Source organism: Durio zibethinus, chromosome 12 (genome assembly GCF_047325235.1).
Source record: "Durio zibethinus cultivar Kanyao isolate XHJ-2024 chromosome 12, ASM4732523v1, whole genome shotgun sequence".
In the NCBI taxonomy this organism is placed as follows: Eukaryota; Viridiplantae; Streptophyta; class Magnoliopsida; order Malvales; family Malvaceae; genus Durio; species Durio zibethinus.
In genome coordinates, this window is record NC_143173.1 from 10,828,187 (window position 1) to 10,847,031 (window position 18,845).

At 29.2% G+C, this 18,845-nt stretch overlaps 1 non-coding gene across 1 annotated transcript; it reads right to left on the reverse strand.

The window, feature by feature from the left end:
- Positions 1-16,799: 16,799 nt before the first annotated feature.
- LOC149515666 (small nucleolar RNA R71) lies at positions 16,800-16,906 on the reverse strand. Its single transcript, XR_016326370.1, has one exon. It is a non-coding gene; the product is annotated as a small nucleolar RNA R71 (small nucleolar RNA).
- Between the last annotated feature and the right edge of the window lie 1,939 nt (positions 16,907-18,845).

Genomic DNA, 18,845 nt, shown 5'->3' on the forward strand with positions numbered 1-18,845 from the left:
GTAGGTAGCGTATAGGTGATAAGGAATGAAAGACGGGCTAGAAATTATTCCTTCATGGGTTTTAGATTTTTTTCTTTCTTGTTGTTGTGGCCTTCTTGGCACTCGAGGCCTCTTGCCCGTTAAGTTTACCATTTTTATTGCATTCTCGATCATTTCCCCCGATATCACCATTTTGGAAAAATTCTTGGTTGCATTGCCTACCAACTTGTCATAGAAAAAGGCTTTCAAAGTGCTAATGAAGAGTATCGTGGTCTCTTTTTCTATCAATAGTGGTTAAACATGTGCAGCCATATCTTTCCATCTATGAGCATACTTTTTGAAGGTTTCAATAGCTTTTTTCTTTATGTTTTATAAGGACAACTTATCCGACACCATATCCTCATCTTTCCAAGATTGGTGTTGACTTGGACCGATGATGGTCTGACAAAAATGCAAGCATATTGGTGCTGAGTTGTCAATGGTGCTTGTGTAACATGGAGATAAGGGTATATGAATCCTGCATACATTGGCTCTTCTATTGCTGCTTTCTCCTTTGCATCATGCTTCTCAACAACCCCTTTTTCCTTTAAACAACCCTACCAACATTTGTTTTATTTTTGCCAATTGCCTGTCTATATTTTGTTGCATCCCCACAACTATTTCCCTGTTTTCTTTATAAGCCCTTTCCATCTTATCAATTTAACTAGCATTTTCATTCTCCATGATCCTTGAGTGAGCTCGAGTTTTGTAGGTGCAAAAAACTAATTGATCTTGTTTCTTAGGGCATGCTATCCTTGAACCTTTTATTGATTCTCAAAAATTAGAAGCACATTATGTGAATTTTTATTATTAGCCTCAAGAGATAATTTAAAAACCCTATAATATTTAGGTAAGACTTTTAAAAATATTTCTTTACTTCAAAGGTTTGATGAAATTATACTTACAACCACCATTCCTTATCTTGAGTTGGCATGAAAAACAATGTTCACATAAATGAGCATTAATATGCAACTCAAATTTTATTATTGTTGAAAATGAGCTTAAATCCCCCTCCTATATTCAAGCTAGGTTATTTAAAGATACCCATTCTGCCTCAAAAGTTTAATAAAAGTATGTTTACAACCATCATCCTTTTTCATAAGCTCCTTTAAGCATACTTTTAAGATATAAATAGAGATATTCATTTATAAATAATTCAAGTCAAATGAGGTTGATTCTAAAAATTCCAAGTTCTCTACATCATGAAACTTTTTAAAATTAGAGCTATAAAAGTGTTGAACTAGCTCATATTACCATTTCACCTCCTCTAGGAAATCTAAAAGAATCTAATTGTAATTGCTAGTATGAATGACTCTTTACTTTAAAAACTATTACCTTTTCCATCATCACCTTGGCTTGTCTAACTGCCTTTTGGATTTGAATACTAAGGTGGTCAATATACATCTATTTCCCTTGACTTTCAACCTTTCATTGATCTCGAGCTTCTATCTCTTGGTTGCATGCTTCTTTTCATTCAACCTCCATTTCTTGCCATTCCTCATGTAGAAGAGCAATGTGGTCCTTTTTTTATTGCAACTATAATTTAAGGGCTTTGATCTCTATGCTGAGTGCATCTTTTTCCCTTTAAGTGTCTAAATGCCTTTTCTTTTCACTTTTCAATTCCTCTTTCAATTCATCATTATTTTATTGGGTGTTAACTCCCTTTGGTTTGTTGCAAAGGCTTTGTGTGAATCTTTCCTTTCTTAATTGTCATAGTAATCCTATTTTCATTATCTTGAGCCTTATGTCTTTAGAATCATTCCTGTTCCCTAAACAACTCTACCTCTTCTCATTATTTACTTTCCTTTACTTTGTCCTTTAATTGAGGCCTTAATGTTTGGTTTTCTAAGTGTAAATCTTTGAGATCACTCTGAGCCAATCTTCTCTAGCTTATCTATTTGTGCACTTTCTTCATACTTCAGCTGACCTATCTTTTTTTGTAGTCTTTGGTTTTTTTTCTTGATTTTTTTCATCTCTGCCTCAAACTCTAACCTAGCAATCTTTAATTCTGATAGTGGTGGCTAGGCTCATGGGTTGACTTGTTGGATTGATTCTTAATTGGATGGTGGCTCCAAATCATTAACTTATTTGGCCCTTTAGACTAGATACCTTAGGGTCATATCATCTATATACTTGCCTAATTCTGATTAGAATATTTGCCCCCATGCTTTGTAATGTTGTGTACACTAGCTATGTAACCTTTTGTACCATAGATGAACTCTATCTAATCTAGCCTTTGAGTCATCAAAATGAACTACTGAGATCCCAACTAATTTTTAACTATCAATGGTGCATAGTTGGCAGCTCCCCAATTACAAAGCAATGGAACCCAAGGCTAATATCCACAACTATACAAAATCAAGACATGAGGCATCCATGATACCTTTCGAGTCATATTATCCCTCTCTATGCTTTGGAAGAACGCTATCCACTATTTTTAGAAAATCTTCTAGGCCACTCCTTTACATTAAACTCAATAAAGGTGCTATGGACTTAGTGTAAAGCAACAACGAACTATGGTCGGTGCCCCAAAAATGACTCTGATCCATACATAAAGTAGTTGAACATAACCAATCATCCTTTCCTTCAACAATAGTTCAAAGATTGAATAGTTTTTGTAAGATGATTAATGAAGGGTTAATCTTTTGCTTCAATTGTACGAAAGAGTTAACCACAGAAGCCTCTAATACCCTAACAATTTTGAGAAGATCACCAAACCATAGATCACCAACACAAACATATCTATAACCTGATCTTCATTGAAACTTTGAAATATAACATTTCATAAGAAAACCCACGGTATGCCCTCGCTAGTTCCTTTTTTCTTGTCAATTACTGAAACTCAACCCTGATTTTTTTTGCTAACTTCTTCTTGTACCTTGATGGCTTCTATGCCTTCTAATACACTCTATCGAGTTTGGACAAATCTAGGCACAACAAAATAGAATACTTTCTATGGGAGGTGGCATATCTTTCTTATTGAATGTGAAGCATTGGTATGTCAGATTCCAAAACCTTATTGTAGCCTTTAGCACCTAATCATTAGGTTTCACCATTAGTAATAGGGTAACGTCTTCGTACTTAGCTGTTAAAGTGATCTTCCTTTTTTAGCCCCATTGACTCCAAATGCCTTCCAAATCTATCACATCATTCCTCTAAGTCCATATATACCATCTCCAAAAGGCTTGCTACATACCCATCTATCGATAGTCTCTTTTTATTTGCTGTCTATTCTTTGACTAATCCTCAACTTCCTAAAATAACCTATTTATCAAGGATCCTACTTGTGATTCTTAGGATGCCATGAAAACTTCTACTGATGAATTATCTATAATATATATCTTTGAAGCTTTTATGTCGGGATGATGCGTGAAACAAACAAGAAAAAGAAAAATACTTAAAACATAGAAAAATTAGTCAAAAGGAAAAAAGAAATGCAAATGCAAAGTAACATGACAAGTTAACATACACATTTTTTTTATTAATAAATTTTCAAACCATTTTACTTTTTTCATTTTTTTTTGTTTCCTTTTGTTTTTGTTTTTGTTTTTGTTTTTGTGTTTGTGTTTTGTTCATTTGTTTTTTTAAAAGTTGAAATTTTTAGTGACTTTCCCTTTTTTTTTTTAATTAAAAGCAACAATTCCAATTATCAAACTAATAGAAAAGTAAATGAGGAAGGTAAGAAGTGTTCCTTCATGTAACTTATTTAGAGTAACTATTATAGAGGAGGTAAGCATGGCTCTACCTAAGGCTGGTTCCCTAAGGCTCTTTATATGTCAGGTTAGGAATTGATGCAAAAGGTTCTCAAATTGTTTCTCACATCATCATCTATCATAGACTAGTGAGGTACCTTGATCCTCACCCTTTATAAGCTACGAGTGGAAAAGGGTTCAATTTGAGTGAAAGTATTTCGTTAGCCATTATAGAGGTTTACACTTTATAAGAGCATAGCTACTTTACTTCCTCCTAAAAAGGGTTAAAGCTTAAGTATAGCGCTTATGCATGCAACACAGACGTAAGTGTATGTGAAAGAACATACAAACCTTTCACACATTCTTAAAACACCCATATTCTAAATGCCCCACAATTATTAAGACAAAGTAAAAAAAAAGTAATTTAAAATAAATGACATAATTAAAATATGCATGAAATGCAAAACACACACATTTTTTTTGAATTTTTGCTTTTTGAAATGAAGAAAATTGAAGTCAAAACATTTTTTTCAATTTTTGATTTTTTTTCAATTCTTTCATTTTTTTTTGAAAAAACAAGAAAATTAAAATCATGAAATTAAGATTAAACACCAATTAGAACCATAAAACCAATATTTAGGATAAAATGCAATTAATATTTGGCCTGACTTTCTAAAAATGTATCCCTAGTAGAGTCATCAAGTTGTTGTAACATTTTGGGACTCGGGATGCTGACCCGAGTGCATGGATGAATGGGGAATGAGAAAAAATGAGGGCCTTAAAAAGCATTTTCGATAAAAATCAAAACAAAGAGTCACCATAAATCTTTTATAAGGTATGATTAGCTACCAAAAAATATTATGTCCTTTTAATAAAACATTTAAAAGATTTTAAAAGTTTTATAGAAATAACAAATTAAGGTCAGCAAAATCAGATTTAGGGTTTAGGAGTTAGTTATGCTTAAGGAAGGATTAACACCCTTATATCACCCATCGAAGCCGGTACTAATTAACTATATGTTATCCTTAAACTTTGGCTTAAATGGTCCTATTTTGGTGTTTAGAAATTATTTTTTTTAATTCATAAAAAATTTAGTATTTTTTAATTCATAAAAAAAAAAGAATTTTTTTATTCATAAAAAAACTAAATTTCTTTTTTTGAAAAGAAAGTATTTTATTTTTGGATCAAAATGAAAACAACTTAAGTATTGAGACACCTTTTTCACTCTTCTATATTTAAGTAGAGTTTCAAAAATATCTTTAGCTTAAAGGCTTTCAGATTGTCTCACAAAACTGAGACAATACCTCACATAAATAATAATCATTGAAAGTTCACCCTATATTTAGGTCGGATCTCGATTATTATATTTGCTTGAGATATTATCTTATTTAAAAACATTTTACTTTGAAAACTCATTGTTGAAAACAAATGCATGACATGCATGAACGTAATGTATAATGAATGCATGATATGAATGACATGGTATGAATGCAAGACAAGCTAGGAATGCATGTAACAAAGAAAATGAAATACAAATGCATGAATGAGGGGTAAGGGTTGGTTTTAGCGTTTGGGGGTTAGTTCGGGTCTTTAAGATTTAGGGGTCGGTTTAGGGTTTGGGTTGGTTTGGGTTGGTTTGGGTTTTAGGGTTTAGTGTTTAAGTTATAGGGTTTAAGGTTTCAAATTTGAGATTTAGGGTTTAGGGTTAGGATTTTAGGTTTAGGATATTGGGTTTAGGGTTTAGATTTTAGGGTTTAAGGTTTTATGGGTGGTTTAGGGTTTCATGGGTTTAGGGTTTTATGATAAATGCATGTGATGAAAACAAAGAACAAAAATGCCATTAGTAAATAAGTAAATATTGATGCATGAAAAATGCATGACTAAGGAATAAGCTAATTACAAATCTAAGCATTTTAAAAACTATATTACAAACTTAATGTACATGTAAAAATGTGATGTAAATGGATCAAACACTAATTTTTTATTTTTTCATTTTTAAAACATGTTTCACCATTTTCTTTCTTTTGAAATTCTTACAAATAAAAATTAAAATAACCATATAACCTACTAAATTAACATTTTATTCATGGAAAATTTAATCAAACACATTGAAATCTTGAAAAACAATGCAAGAACACAAGCAAACACATATGAATGAACTAACATTTGGCCTCCCATCAAGCTAGGAGGTTTTGGCCAAGCATGGGAATGGCTTGGCTGAACCTCCTCATGGCTTCCTTCTAATTTCACAACCATTCATTCGATCCAAACATGCATCAATCATTCATAAAATCATCACATGAAGGCCTTTATACCATGAGAGAAATTTTATCAAACATGTAATGAACTAAGAACAAAGAAACCATGGAAAACATACATAGCCAAACACCAAACATATACCATTAACCTAATTAAAATTCATGCAAATAACTAGCAAACCAATAACTAAATCATCCATAAACAACATGAGAACTAAGGAAAACATTTAAGGAGAACTAAAAGGAGGTTCGACCATGATGGAAGAAGGTTCGACCGAACCTCCAATGGCTTCAAATGGTGGATTCTTGTCTTTTCATTGCTTGAACTTTGGTTCAATCCAACTATGGTTTAGTTGGATGAAGTTTTGATCTAAGCTTGAAATCAAATGAAGAACAAACAAAAAAAAAGAAAAAGGAAAATCAAAAGCTAAATGGTATGAAAAATATGATAAATACTATGGAATACTTATGAAAATGCAAAAGAAAAATAGTAGAAAAATTATTCCTACTCCAAACTTTTCGCCAATATTTTTTTCTTTTTTTTTCCCTTCCTTCCTTACGTCCCAACCAGCTTTCTTCTCTTCCAAAAATGTATTCCAACTCCCATGAAGAGAAAAAATATCTCCCTTCAAATGCATACAAGCTTTTGGATTATAAGTTCATTTAATGGTTAAAAATTCTCTTTTGTTTTCTTTGCAAAGTGCTACCTTTCACCCTTAGATCTAACCCTTAAAATCATCCTATGGTTGAGAATGCTTACTGCCAAAGATTGAATTTTAATATTACTAGAACTAAGTGAAAAGATTATTTTACCCTTATTAAAAATTTTTCAGTTTCTAGGTCATTTTCTTGAAAAACAATGCTCCCTTCTATCATTTTTGTGATTTTTAAGCACTAAGATTCTTCAAATAATATGAAATCAAGATCTAAAAGTTTTCGAAAAAATCTAACCTCGAAAAGGTTAAATTATGAAATTATACCTAAGAGGTATTTTGGTAATTTCATACCTCCCGAGGTGCTGCCTAGATTTTTAATGCATAAAAAATCATCAATAATTTAAGAACATGATCTAGAATGTTTTGCGAAAAAATTGACCTAAAAAATATCAAATTACAAAAATATCCTTAAAGGGTATTTTAGTGATTTTACACCTTTCGAGGTTTATCATTTTTACAATTTTAAAGCACTAAAAATCTTCAAATAATATGAAATTAATATCTAAAAGTTTTCGGGAAAATTTAACCTCAAAAAGGTCAAATTACAAAATTATACCTAAGGGATATTTTGGTAATTTCATACCTCCCAAGGTGCTGCCCAAATTTTTAATGCATAAAAAATCATCAATAATTTAAAAACATGATCTGGAATGTTTTAAAAAAAAAAGACCTTAAAAAGGTCAAATTATAAAAATACCCCTAAAGGGTATTTTTGTGATTTCATACCTTTCGAGGTGCGATCAAGGTTTTCAATATTCCAAAAATCTTCAAATAATATTAAATCACAATTTGGAGTTTTTTGTAAAATATAAACCTTGGGAAGGTAAATTTATGAAAATACTCCTAAGAGTATTTTAGTAATTTTACACTTCTCAAAATGTGATTTCGGTTATAATGCATAAAAAATTATCAAATATTATAGAATCATGACCTAGAAGTTTTCACAAAAATTCAACTTCGAGAAAGCCTAATTACGAAAATATCCTTAAAGGGGCATTTGGTTTACAAAATCTTAAATTTCGAGGAAAAGTGTGATTTTTGTGGCATCCCATTTTCAATTTTTTTGTTTAGTTAGGGGAATCTAAGATTACTTAATCATGTATTTTTACTATAATATCCTTAATTACATAACAAAAATAACAATTTGTCAAATAAAAATGATCAACAAATAATGCAATATTCGAGTGGCCAATTATATATATATAAAAGAAAACAATTAGTCATCAATTACTATGGAATCTTCAAAGGAACACTGTAATTAATTATATTTAAAAATTACAATGTACAATTACTATGTTTATCTTATAAAAACGCAGTGATTGATAATTTTAAAAATTACAATGAACAATTATTGTGTTTAGCTTTAAAAAATGTAGTAATTGATTAATTTCAAAAATTACAATATATAAATTCAAAAAATTACAATGTACAATTGCTACGTTTATCTTTAAAAAATGCAGTAATTGATTATTTTTAAAAATTACAATGAATAATTACTACATTTAGTTTCAAAGAAATGTAGTATTTGAATTTTTAAATATATTACAATGATCAATTACTGCGTTTATCTTCAAAGAAATGCATTAATTGAGCATTTTACATGTTTTAAAAAAATTACATAGAATAATTATTGCATTTAGTTTCATTGAAACACAATAATTGTTCATTTTACAAAAATTACATTGAATAATTACTATGTTTATCTTAGAAGAAATGCAGTAATTGTTCCATTTCTTCCATCTATTCACATTGCATGCCATGGTTTGTAAAGCATAGTAAAAAATCAAGGAACAAAAAGTACCAAATTATTATGCCATAGTCAAAGCCTATAAATGGCCTCTAAAAGACTCTAAATGGCCCATAAATGGGTCACTGTTGGTTATGCATGTGCAGTAATTACAACCATTTAGTTGTTGTCAAATATTGTGTTTATTCTAAGGAAATGCAGTAAATGGTAGCAATTATTGCATTTTTAAGAACACAACCACAATAATAGAGTTTGAATATAAACCATAAAGAATAATTATTGCATTTTTTAGAATACAAACTCAATAATAGAGTCTGAATATAAACCATAAAAAGAACAATACCTACATTTTTAAGAATACAAACACAGTAATAGAGTATGAATATAAAAAATTACAAAGAACAATTACTGAGTTTTGTTCATTACAAACGTTGTAATTGACTTTTAAAGAAAATTAATTTCATTACCAGACGTTGCTTTTTAAAAGGTTAAGATAGAAAGAAATAAATTTTTATTCAAGTCAAATGTGGAAATAAAGCAATTTTCTGCTTGGATTCATAAAATGCCACAAGGAAAGGTGGGTTTATGATTCTGAAACTTTTGGGTGTTGTTGGGAATTTAAGATTTTCCTAAGGAATTAGATACCCTTGAGCTAAATGTGGGAATCAGATACCCATAATCAAGATTTCGAGGAGAAATTTTGGATTCTCCCAAATCAAATGCCCCCTAAGGGCATTTTGATAATTTTATACTTTTTGAGTGCAATCAAACTTTTCAATACTTTAAAAAAATAACAAATTCAATTTAAAACAATATTGGCTTCAATTTGGTTGTGAATTTTGAAAGTTGACCCAAGTTCTAATCGTTTGGACTATTTTAGACCAATTTTGATAAAGTTTGACATTTTTTTACTAAGTTTGACCTTGGGCATTTAGGTCAAATTGGTCTTACTTTTAATCTTAAAAACTTGTCAAAATTAAAGGAATGTTGGATTTGAACTGGGTCAAATTTTAAAAGCTTCACAAATGGCTAGATTTTGCTCAAACAAAATTAGGTGTGTACATAAATTTTAATTTTTTTTATAAAATTAAAGTTCATATTTTTAATGTCAAAATGTAAAAAAATCATAAAAATAATTTTAAAATATAAAAATTAAGAGTTTTATATGTTCAAAAAAGAAACTAAAACATAATTGTGGAACATCCAAAAAAATAATAATAAAGAAAATGAGACAAAGGAAGTAATTCAAATCTTAGTACTTAAAAGGTTTTTAATGCTAAGTTTGAAAAGATAAAATGAGAAAGTGGATTTGGATTTAGTTTGTTATTATATAAATTGAGATAATGAAATACACACTATGCACAAATTAGTTAAAATCCAATGTCTCAATAGTTGAAAGGGTATAAAAAAGGTGAATTTCAAATATACAAATACTTATATATATTTCAAATTCCTCTTTACATAAAGGCCAACTAATCTATATAAATTTGAAAGTAATCATGAACAGGGATGGATTTACAGTGGGGGCTACCTCCATTGAAATCCTATAACCCTTTTTAAATATATTATGATATTAGACAAAAGTTTTAATATTTTTACATTTTGACCCCACTAAATTGAAAAAGGAAAAATATAGAAAGGAAGGATATAAAAATATTATTAAATATAGATATATTTTAGTAAAAAAAATTGACTCATTTCAAAATAAAATAAAGTATTACATGTAAATATTAATAAATTTTGGCTTATAAATAATTATTTCATGTAAGCCTTACTCTAACTAACTTAAGTTACAACCTAATATTATTTTTCTCTCTTTTGTCCCCATAATTCTATTCTCCTTTCTTTCCATTTGAAGACTTCATTTTTTTGTATTTATGTAAAATATCATCATATTATTATAAAAGTGTTCAAGTCAAGCATAAAATGATAAAATATTCGAAAAAAAAATGCAAATTAAAGCTAAACTAATCTTGCATAGTAAAATATAGATAACGAGTAAAATGAAATTACAACAAAACACTCATGATACAAAAATTTATTTTTAACATATCAAAGTAGTTTCTTCTCTTGTTGTTTTCCTTTTATATTGATAATGTGATAAGGTGTTATTTTAACGTTATTTAGAATTAATAATAATATCTATTTGATGTAAAATAATATTGTAGAGATGTAACCTAACAAACTTGTAGAGATGTAATCTAACAATATCTAAAATTCAAAAGAAAAAACTAGTATCAGTTTTAAAATTATTAAAAAAATTAAAAATATATAAAAGTAGCTTGTTGCTAGTCCTATTTTGCATTTTCATATCTTATCTTATTTCTTAAAAACTATAGAAATTAAATTAGTATTCGATTTAAGATAGTCAAAGGCAAATATCATTAGTAAGAGAAAGTGAATTTTAAAAGAAATATATGAAATTGAATAAAGTTATATATCTCTTAATATTGACAATGAAAAAAAAAATCTTATATTTTCTACTTATGAAAATTATTTAACTCAATTATATAATACTATTTTTATTTGAAAAATGATAATATTATATGTTTGTTTTTATTGGATACTTAAATTTTTGATGTATTTAATATTATAAATTTTTGTTATATTTTTGTTAATTTTTATTTAAACATTTTATATTTGATATTATAAAAAATATTTTAAATTTTTTATTAAAACTCTGTTTTATATTTAGAAAACATTACCTTTACGTTAAATAAAAAATTTTAAGTAAATATATTATATAATAAATTTGCCCCCACTAAAGAAAATTTTGGATCTGTCCTTGATATGAATGTCATATTTGCATGTATTTTATTTAGGCACTTAAATATAACAAAAACCTTTACATATATTGTCAATTAATTTTAAATTACATGATTATTCTAAAATTTAACATTAAAAATTAATTTTTAATGAACCAATACCAATATAATTCAAATCATCCTTTTTTTTTTCTTTCATAAACGAAGTATTATCAATGAAAATTACCTGATAATTTTCTCCAAATGACCTTGTGGTTAGAAAAGGTGAAAATCAAATCTGTTAATTTTGACACAACACATGTTTGGATTTTCTATAATAGTGTTCGTATTATAATTAATTAATTGTTTCATGTTCGTGTAGGTACCAATTGTCATCTCACTTATTTGTTATATCTTTTACCTTTACTTGATAAATACAATCATTTAACAAAAATTGCCATCCCTAGTGAAAATTATGAAAGGACAAAAAACAAAAAGAGTAGTGCCGCTCATTACTCAAAATGATAACCACAGGGGATGGAAGAAGCGCAGAGTACAGAGGGCAAAGGTTTTGTGGGAGTTCCCACGTGGTGGGTGTGGATCAGGATCCCACAAATTGAAATAACGGCTTTGTGGAGAGGAAAGGATGCCTCGAATTTTCCTGCCAATGAAAGCATGGACTTGTTGCATGCACTGAATGGGCTGCATGCATTACCGAACTGGTTTCACGTCCAACAATTATTAATGGGTCATTTCTATGGGCCCAAGTAAATAACCTTTTGACTACTTAAACTAAGTTGCAGGATACATGATTCTATGCATTTGTATCAAATTATTAACTTCTTCATTGAACTCTATTGAATTATAAATTTTAATTTCAAACTTTACTTTTTATTTAATCAATTTTGTCAAAAAAACCTTACAAACTTAACAAAAAAGAAATGCTATTGAACTTCTTTCCGTAATTAAACTACTTCCATTCTAAGCGATCTCAAGTAGGAGATCAAACTCTAAGAAGCGTAGCAGTCACATCTTACCATATGTCAATTCAAACTTACGCGTATGACAAAAAGAAGTAATATTATCAAAATAAAAAAAAAAAGAGATAAGTAATAATTGTAATAATTTACAGCAATAAGTATGTATTTGAAAATAAAAGAAAGAGAGTATATTTCAATCAAATATAGGGAAAATTTTCCATTTATCAAGGGAGAAATGAATCACAATTATAATAATACAAAAAAATTTTGGATCAAATCATATGATAAATTTTATAAAGATTTGTATAAGAGTAATTAAGAAAAATGGCATAATGTCAATGAGAGCTTTGCTTAGTAGCAAGGAAATGGCTCTAAAACCCTGAAATTCTAAGTTCAAATCTCATTACTTGTGGATTTGGTTCAACTTCATGTTAGATTTGTTTAGATATGTTTTGGTTGATTTATTAGAACGAGAGAGTATATTTCAATCAAATAGAGGCAAAAGTTTCTATTTATTAAGGGAGAAATGAATCACAACTGTAATAATACAAAAAGATTTTGGATCAAATCATACACTAAATTTTATAAAGATTTGTATGAGAGTAATTAAGAAAAATAATATAATGTCAATGAGAGCTTTGCTTAATGGCAGAGAAGAAGCTCTAGAACCCTAAAATCCTAAGTTCAAATCCAATCACTTACGGATTTAGTTCAACTTCATGTTAAATATGTTTCGTTATGTTTTGGTTTATTTTTTTGTTTGATTAATGATTTCTTATATATGAATATAATATTTGATTATGATTGTATCTTAGACTTATAATTTTATCAAAAATGAAAAATGTTGTAGTAACTTTTTCATCGGATACAGTTTTTAACGAAATTGTAGAAAATTGAAAAAATTTTTAAGATATCTCACATTTTTATTAAAGAAATTATTTTATCTATAATTAAAGTAATTTTTAGATTTCACATATATAGTTAGTAAAGTGACATAGGGTTGAACAACAATTGGTTTTTATCGAAAAATCGACAAAAAACTAGCATATAAGTTAAATCGATTTCGATTTTCTTGGTTAAATAGACTAAGTTGGTTTATGGTTCAGTTTAATCAATGTATTCATTTTGTTTTGGTGTTAAGATTCAAGAACCAAACCTGTCAAAATACCTAAAACAATACTATTAAAATAATTTATATTTTAATTAATTTAATTTCTTTAAATATATACCTTTACTCTTTATACAAACCCTAATTTCCTTTTTTTGCTCTTTCTTCCTCACACTATCTTTCTACTGCCGTCTTTGCTATCCATTTTCTCGCTCGATCTTAATGCTACAAGTTTCAATCGACAACCATCCATTCTAGACCTCACGTCTACTATTCAATCTTTTCTATTCCCTCACCTCTCATAGCTAATTTTCATCTACTTTCACTTTCCTCTCACCGCTCAATCTCTTTTTTTTTTTTTTTTTTACAACTCAAGTCAGTTGCTCATCATTATTCATTAAGGCAAGATCTTTTCCCTTTTGGGATTTCTAATAATTGTTAGGCATTTTCCATATACCCATGCTTTCAATGTGTTTGGAATAGAAATGAGCCGCTGCTCAAAAAGATTGTATGGCTCTCTAAGTCTTTGTTTGGGCCATTATGTGTTTCTTTTTACTTAATTCTAAGTTTTTGTTTAGGCTATTTTGTTTCACATAAATTGTTTTTAGCTATTTACCCATTAAATTGTGACTTCACTGATGTAGTCAAAGCAATAATATGGCAAAAGCATGAAAGCCACTGCATTTTTCTAAAAATAAAAAGGCATAGTAATGATTAAAGTCAAAAGAATGAAGTCCTTACATCTATACATGTTGAAGTTGATTTCATTTGTTATTAATTTTTGGTGTGTTTTCATTTTGAAACATAAAAAGTGGCATTAAGTCCTCTACCATAAAGTAGAGTGATTACTCTTTTTTGTAAGCAATTGGGGCAACCTTCAATGCTTGGCTTTATGTAGCTATAAAACTCTGTCTATAAAACTATATTTCTTTCATAGAATTTTATTATCATGCTGTATTTTTTGTGTGTGTGAGAGAAGGAAACAAGTGGCCAAATGGAGTTTTGATTTTGTCCCCCAATCAAATATAAATTTTCAAGCCTTCACTTTAAAGGCTCATTTTGCTTTGCCAAAAAAGAGGTAATATTAGCTAGCTACTAAATACATTTACTACCTTCCAAGCATTGTTTAGCTAGGTAGAACTATATGTTTGTTGTAGATTGAAAGCAAAATTGAATGTTTAATACAGGAAACATTATATCACAACAAACTAAACCAAGAAAATCAATTGAAATCGATTGGGTTAAGTCGGTTTAATTTTCTTGGTTTTATGTTATACTTTGGTCATATTGATTTTAGCTTAAGATCAAATCAATTAATTAAGTTTTTTTATTTTTACAACTAAATTAATTGAACCAATCGTTTGTTCAAACCTAAAGTGATACATGCTATATTTAAAAAATAAAAAGCTAATAAAAATATATAATAGTTTTTATCTCATTTATAAAATCAAAAAATTATATTGATAATATATCAAATATTACCTTTTATTACACTACCAGAAAATTGACTTTACCGATGGAATTTTCCATTTGCAATAGTATAATGGGCAAAAAGTTCCATTGATAATTGATAATACTAAAATATATAGAGATTTACAAATTCAATTTGCTTGAAGAATTTTAAAATTTGCTTGAATTTGATGTGTTTAATGTTTGTTTTCTTTATTTTTTGGTTTTTCTACTTGGTGTAGGATTTCTATTCATTTTCATGCAAAGTCCATGCAAGATTAAGACAAAATCCATTCTTGTAATATTTGGTCATGCATATTAAGGATGTAACTAAATTCTAGTTAAAGTAGGTTTTCTAAATTGGACTTGAAGTAGAAATCATAATGATACTTAGACTCCTACAAGCATTTGGTTTTCCTAAAGCCAAGATGACTTTCACATGCATGTGTGATAGTTAAAGACTTTTAATCAAGGAATGAGTCTATTAAGCATTAGGCCAAAGGAGTTTTTATTCAATCAAGACTCTTTTGATTAACCATTAAAGAATTATATTTCAAAAAGGACTTTTGCAAGATTAATCTTAAGAATTTGGATGAAAAACAAAAACACGGTCTTGGAATTCAAGATTGCAAGATCAAGATGCACGCAAATGTGATGAATGGTCAAGATTGTATTTCAAGAAGCATGATTGACCAAAGCTATTCAAAGTTTAAGATTCCTGTGTTTGGCCTACACCACAAGATCAAGATGAGTTCTATCCTTTGGAGTTTAGATATAATTAAAGTTGTAATCTTAATTTTATCCATAGCCGAAACTCCCATCCATAAATAAGGAAGCTAGCTCTTGTATTTCATATCCCACTCCACACCATTCTTCTTCACTTATTTTTTAGTTTCTTAGTTTCCTTTTAGCTTTCTTTGTATTAGGCTAAGGTGACAGATTAACCATTACAAGAATTCTTGTTTTTTTCAATCTTTTCAATACAATCATTCTTTTATTTTCAAGATCAAGTTCTTTAAATCTTTCTTTATTTATATTCTGTTTTACAAGTTTTAAGCAAAATTTTTTTTTCATTACAAGTTTCGACCATCATTCTTATTCCCATTCTAAGTTTTGGTTTTTGTGCAACTTTGCTCTATTCTTTCTTTTATGCAATCTCTACTTGCAACAATCATTCAATTTTCTTTTCTAAAGCTTCATAGTTAGATTCAACCAAATCAAAATACTTTCCAAGTGATAATTGGATAAGTAGATCTAGGCCTATACAAGATTTGGTTTTCATTCGTAATTATTTTCATTCTAATCAAATCAATATTTTATTAGTTTAGATATAAGATAATAGCTTGTCAACTTTGGTACTTGAGTCCATCTAACAATTCAATTTTATAATCTTTGTAGGACAATACTCTACTTTCATCACTTTATTACTTAATTATGATCTATGCACTTGTCAGTATTATAAAAAGTAGCAATCAAGTTTTTGGCACTAATGCTGGGGATTATAGCAGTGCTCACTTCAATATCAATAAGAATTTTCTACTCCCTTGTAATCTAAACATTTACTTTTATTTGCTTTAAACTGCTTTATTTTTTTTTTTATGAGCAAATCTAAAAGTGTTGACCTTGCTTCAATTGACAAAGAAATCGAAAAAAACTTTCAAATGATTGAAAAGAGCATAAGTAGCACCACCTACACCAATACAAATGGCAAATGCAAACAATAAAGGTCACAAAACATTGAGGGATTATGTAGTCCTTAATGCTGATGGTTTTCAACCATCTATAAGAAGGCTAACCATACAACTAAATAACTTTGAAATCAAGCCTTCTATTATTCAAATGGTCCAAACTTCTATACCATTTGGCAATTTACCAAGTGATGATCCAAATCTCCACTTATCTAATTTTCTTGAATATTTAAATATAATGGTGTTTTAGATGATGCAATTAGACTAAGACTTTTTCTTTTTTTCTCTCAAGGACAAGGTAAAGAGTTGGTTAACTTTTTTGCCATTGGATAAATCACAACTTAAGATGATATGGTGCAAAAGTTCCTTGCTAAGTTTTTTCCACTTACTAAGATAACTAAGCTAAGGAACGAAATAACAACTTTTATACAATTTGGTGGTGAAAATCTTTATGTTGATTAGGAGAGATTCAAGGAGCTGTTGAGAAAGTGTCCACATTATGGTCTCTCTCAATGGCTACAAATACAAATCTACTATAATGTATTGACACCATCCATGAGAACCATATTAGATTCAACTACTAAAAGAGCCATTATAAGTAAAACTACGAAAAAAGCACATGAACTAATTGAGGAGATGACAACCAACAACTATCAATGAGGAATGGAATGTAAAGTACATAAAAAAATTACTAGTGTGTATGAACTTAATGTTTTTACTTCCATTAATTCACAACTAGCAAATTTGACCAAGAAAATTAAAAGCCTTAGGAACCTTATCCCAAATCGCCTTTGTGAATGCCATACAAAACCCATTTTATCTTGTGAAATTTGTAATAGACCTTATCCTAGTGAAAAGTGCCAATTTAGAATAGAAACAGTCTAGTATGCCAAATAGACCAAGCCTACTTACAACCCCTACAGCAATGCCTACAACCCAAGCTAGCGAAAACACTCTAACCTTTCTTGGAACCAACCTAACCACCAAGCCACCAACCAAAATAACAATTTTCGCCCAAACCCACAACCATATAACCCATCCTAAGAAAAAAAAAACTATTTTTGAAAAGTTGTTAACCTAGCTAATGCAAACAAATAAAGGTAAGCTATATCAATAAAAAAACCTTGAAAACCAAATAGGTCAACTTGCTCAAGCCATAGCCAACCGACCATTAGGAACCTGGTCTAGTAACACTAAGTCACCCAAGAAACAAGGCAACAAAGCATGCAATGACTTGTATTCTTATGTAGAAGATACATGTATGATTTTGAGGATGATATTATAGATAAGCCAATAGTGGTTAACTTGCCAAACTTTGTTGAACAGCCTGAGGTAGATTTTATCGAGAATGATGATATGATGGATGATGAGGAGCTGTTGAGATACAATAAAGAGGTTTTAAGCAGTTTTGATGAAATGGCATTAGAAGCTCCTAAAAGTATTGAATCAAATGAAAAGATGAATGATTATAGGATTAAAGAGGACCCTAAGGAGTTCATTGAGGATTCAATTGAAGAGGGAGAGATATTGATGCAAGTGCAAAGAGCACATCTTGAGAGTATTCAGCCTGAGGGGGAAGAAGTTCATGAAGAAAATTATGAAGTCAAAAAGTTGAAAATGTCTCTAAGGATGTTTGCCTAAAGGCAGACCTTTAAAGTAGCACCATTGACGCCAAGGCATATACCAAGAAAACTAATCAAGAAGTTGAAAAACATAATTTTTGTTAATAGACATCTTCTTTCAAAAAAGTAAAAAGATCTAGAGAGTTTCACTATCTCTTGTAAAATTGGTCATTTAAAATTTGATGAAGTTTTTTGTGATCTTTGATCTAGCATTAATCATGCCTATGAATGTTTTTATGTAGTTAGGATGTGGCGAATTGAAGCCTCCAACATTCAACATTAAATTTACTAACAGATATGCTAAAAAACCATGAGAAATGTTGGAGAATGTTCTAGTAAAAGTCAGAAAGTATACCTTTCTTATGGATTTTGTTATCTTAGATATAGAGAATAATGAAGCCCTTTTTTGTTGTTTGGTAGACCTTTTCTATTAACATCCAAAGCTTTAATTGGTGTGTATAATTGTGATCTTACTTTGAGATTTAAGGACAAGAGCATACAATTTGTTACTGGTAGATATGATGTCTTTAGAAAAGAAGAAAATGTTCAAGTAGTAACGAGAGTTAAGGAAAATGATAAACCTAGGGAGTCAAACTTGATTTCTAGACCTTCAAACCTATTATCGCAAGTCCACCTAGCAAAACCATTAAGTCCTAACCCTTACAAGTCCAAAACTGAAATTTTAGCCCTAAACCGAAAGTCGTAATGGTGAATTCAAATTCAACTTATGTCATTCCTATAAGAATAATGGGTACACCTCCTAAATCTTGTTCAATCTATATAATACCTCAAAGAAGAATTGAGTAAGGAAAACTCCCTCCTT